Raw genomic sequence first — 4291 nt, forward strand, 5'->3', positions numbered from 1 at the left:
ACAATTGCATTCAGGAATGATAGAAACCCCATTTTATTCTTCTGAAAGGGAACTGCTGTCCGTGAAGGGCCATTCTACAGCTGTGTAAGAGGGATGTGCTTCCAGTCCAGGATCATTCGGTGTCTGTTTCAACGGGATGGTTGTCAGTTCCGGTTCATCAATTGCCCCTTTATGACGTATTTTCTCATAATCCGGATCATCCTGTATATTTAAAAAGGAGTGTGAGTTCAGCTGTGATAACCGAATTGTTAAACTGTTGTGTTTCAAGCTACATTGACGTTGCCTGTGCCCGTGCACATCCATATCGCAGGGCATCTATTTATTACTCAAAATATGCTCATGTTTTCCGATATCCACTCCTTGATATAACCCTTGTCCCAAATTTGCTCTCAATATAAAAAAGAACAAATTTTGTGCCGACGGCAGTGGCCGCGTGGCCTAATGGACAAGGCGTCTGACTTCGATTGTAACTGTGAAGTAATCAGAAGATTGCAGGTTCGAGTCCTGCCGCGGTCAGCTAACTCGCCGCGTGAAATGTTATATTCTTTGTTTTGATTCTGCCTCAAAACCAACCATCTCGTACAGTCACTCACCTGAAGTAAAGGAAGGCTGTTTGCTTTAAGAAGCTCATGGCACATTTTCATCACTGTCGATCTGGTTGCACGGGCAAAACAAGCGGTGAAGAAGTAGACTTTCGTGTACATTATTTCTGTTTGAATGCAAAAAGTAGGTGATGGATGTCTGACGTTGCATTAAATAGGAGACAAGGTGACTGAGAGGTGCAGGCAATGGACTGTTGATCCAGTGTGCCCCCAGCTTCGTCGTTATTGTGTGAAACATTTTCCACTCGGTTTTTTTCGTCAATCACATTTAACCTCATTGCCAAATTCACCTTTTACTGACAAGGATGCAGCTCGTTGGTGAAGAAAGGTCTCAAAAAATTATCACTTCATCAAAGGGAAACCTTTAGCAGGACTATGGAGAGGGGGACTCATGAAATCCGTCTCTGAGAGTCAGCACAGGCACGATGGGCCGAATAGCAAACTCACGTCAGAATCTGAGACCTACGTCGCTCGGTGTCGGCGGCTCGTTGGTCTAGGGGTATGATTCTCGCTTTGGGATTTTAATAATTGAAATGCGAGAGGTCCCGGGTTCAAATCCCGGACGATTTCTGCCAACTTTTGGTCAAAAAACCACTTCTCAGCCGGTCGACATGTGAGAAAACTGACATGTTTCAAATTAAAACGTGTGATTGCACTCCGTTGTTCACACAGCGTCCAAAAATCCTGGAGATTCCCAGGAGCAAAGTGAAACTCACCGAACTGAGTAAAGTTCATGTATCTCAGATGCACTCGGCTCTGTGTCTCATTGGATATCCTAAACCCGGATTTGATTTCGGCCAATACTAAATCAGTGTATCATCCTTCCTGCACGCATGAGCTCAGGTCCATTGGGAGAAGCATACATTGATCGTCAATCTCAACTTAAAGTGAATATGAGTGCGTCCTGTTTCTCTAGCGCTGAAAAGATATGAGAAGCTGGCTTTGGAGTTAGTCCCTTGGCTGCCGAATTTAAACCGTGCAGGAAATCAATCCGGGGTGGCCAAGCTGCCTGGTCTGATTAAAAGGCGTTCAAACCCTACATTCCAGGCATGTTATAGTGTTCTGGCCTCAACATTCGGTTCAACGTATCGGGTCATAAGCACCGCTCCCGTTGTCTGCTAATGGTGCTGCTGTTCACACTAACACCTCCTCTGGTCCATCCTTTGTTACTTTATTGTCCGCTTACCACCCACTTTGCCTTTTCGCATTGTGCCATTTATTATTCAATCACTCCTAAGCTCCACTGTATCACAGGCATTCCCTTTTGTCCTTCCTCGCTGCCTATTTTTTTCCAGGCGCTATTTTCGTGGAAAAATCTGTAAACTTTATATTTTTCTTAAAATATCGGAATGATCATCTGACTGAACGTGAGCCCGGGAAATTCATCCACAGATTGTTCACGGCCTGCTGAGTTTTACAGAATGCTTTGTTTTTGTTCATTGGGTTTCTGTATCCCTTTTAAGGTGATGTGCTGGCCTGTCCAGGTTCATTCTCTGTCTCTCCAAAATGGTGTGCTATCAGTATCGGATCATTATCTATCTGTTTAAAAGGAATGTGCTGTCTGTCCCGGATTTCAAATTTCAAATTTCAAAAACAGCCGTTGGAGGGTGCAGAATTTTTAGTTTGTTGGTGTGTTTGTGCAAGTGAGAGAGTACGTGGAAACGTTCTGCGCGATCTCACTGTGCATTTCATGTCATGGGAGGAAAAATGTATTACATGCAACTTGAAGCCACACTGATTTGATTCAACACGCATTCGGGGACTGCCGTGGGATTTTGCTATTCCACATCTGAAAGAAGGCAAATTATATAAGTTAGAAACATAGCGATTTTAGCGAGAGCTTGCGGATGGGCTGTGTGACATGATGAGCTCCTTCCCCCTTATTTTCAAGTACATATCAAATCAAGACAAGACAAGACATGACTGACAGACTGCCGTTGTTTATATAAATATATGTATAAATATTTATATATGCATATATTTACATACATTCCCTACTTTTTAACTTTCACAATAAATGTGCTTTTTCTGTTCTGCCTGCATTGGCTCTATTACATTTGACGTCTTTCACAGCACACGCAGCTTCTGTCTGATCCTGCAGAAAAGCACTCGCGACTTTAAAAGATGGCCTTTGTTGCCCACATCTTCCCTCGTGGCTTGTCTTGCACCATTGGGTTAATGTGTTTGGGTATTTACTGACTGCACACCCTGATTTCCAGTGGATTTCATGCAGTCGCAAAGACTTCGTTCAATCAAAAATATATAGATTAAGAAGCAATTATTTATTTATGTTAATCAAATCAAATTAAATTTTTTGCAATAAAATTGTAAATTTATTAATTTTCTTATTATGATAAATATATATATGTTTGAAATTGGCTTTTTGTCTGGGTTGGTTTTATTTCCCTCCCTCTTTACTGCTTGTCTATCACCTGTGGCTTCAACAACCGTCCCAGAACCGAGTGCTCATGAGAACCGCGCGCAATCACGCACAGCACAATTGTATTCAGGAATGATAGAAATCCCACTTTATTCTTCTGAAAGGGAACTGCTGTCCGTGAAAGGCCATTCTACAGCTGTGTAAGAGGGATGTGCTTCCTGTACAGGATCATTCGGTCTCTGTTTCAACGGGATGGTTGTCAGTTGCGGTTCATCAATTGGCCCTTTAAAACGTATTTTCTCATTATCCGGATCATTTTGTACATTTAAAAAGTTGTGTGATTATCAGCTGTGATAACCGAATTGTTAAACTGTTGTGTTTCAAGCTACATTGACGTTGCCTGTGTCCGTGTATATCCATATCGCAGCGCATCTGTTCATTACTCACAATTTGCTCATGTTTTCCGATATCCACTCCTTGATAGAACCCTTGTCCCAAATTTGCTCTCAATATGAAAAAGAACAAATTTTGTGCCGACGGCAGCGGCCGCGTGGCCTAATGGATAAGGCGTCTGACTTCGATTGTAACTGTGAAGTTATCAGAAGATTGCAGGTTCGAGTCCTGCCACGGTCAGCTAACTCGCCGCGTGAAATTTTATATTCTTTGTTTTGATTCTGTCTCAAAACCAACCATCTCGTACAGTCACTCACCTGAAGTAAAGGAAGGCTGTTTGCTTTAAGAAGCTCATGGCACATTTTCATCACTGTCGATCTGGTTGCACGGTCAAAACAAGCGGTGAAGAAGTCGACTTTCGTGCACATTATTTCTGTTTGAATGCAAAAAGTAGGGAATGGATGTCTGACGTTGCTTTAAATAGGAGACAAGGTGACTGAGAGGTTTAGGCAAAGGACTACGGATCCAGTGTGCCACCAGCTTCGTCATTATTGTGTTAAATCGTTTCCACTCGTTTCTTTTCGGCCATCACATTTAACCTCATTGCCAAATTCACCTTTTACTGACAAGGATGCAGCTCGTTGGTGAAGTCATGTCTCCAAGAATAATCTATTGATCAAAGGGAAAACATTAGCAGGACTATGGAGAGGGGGACTCATGAGATAGGTCTCTGAGAGTCAGCACAGGCACGATGGGCCGAATACGTCAAACTAACGTCAGAATCTGAGAGCTACTTCCATTACTGACGGCGGCTCGTTGGTCTAGGGGTATGACTTTCGCTTTGGGATTTTAATAATTGAAATGCGAGAGTTCCCGGGTTCAAATCCTGGACGAACACTTCCAACTTTTAGTCAAT

The 4291-nt window shown here is 42.7% G+C and overlaps 2 non-coding genes across 2 annotated transcripts; both read left to right on the forward strand.

The window, feature by feature from the left end:
* Positions 1-427: 427 nt before the first annotated feature.
* Positions 428-516, forward strand: trnar-ucg (transfer RNA arginine (anticodon UCG)). Its single transcript is given in 2 exon segments — positions 428-464; positions 481-516. It is a non-coding gene; the product is annotated as a tRNA-Arg (tRNA).
* Positions 517-3526: 3010 nt separating this feature from the next.
* On the forward strand, positions 3527-3615 carry trnar-ucg (transfer RNA arginine (anticodon UCG)). The gene is given in 2 exon segments: positions 3527-3563; positions 3580-3615. It is a non-coding gene; the product is annotated as a tRNA-Arg (tRNA).
* The last annotated feature ends 676 nt before the right edge of the window (positions 3616-4291 follow it).

The sequence above is a fragment of the Pristiophorus japonicus genome, chromosome 25, assembly GCF_044704955.1.
Source record: "Pristiophorus japonicus isolate sPriJap1 chromosome 25, sPriJap1.hap1, whole genome shotgun sequence".
Classification (NCBI taxonomy): domain Eukaryota; kingdom Metazoa; phylum Chordata; class Chondrichthyes; family Pristiophoridae; genus Pristiophorus; species Pristiophorus japonicus.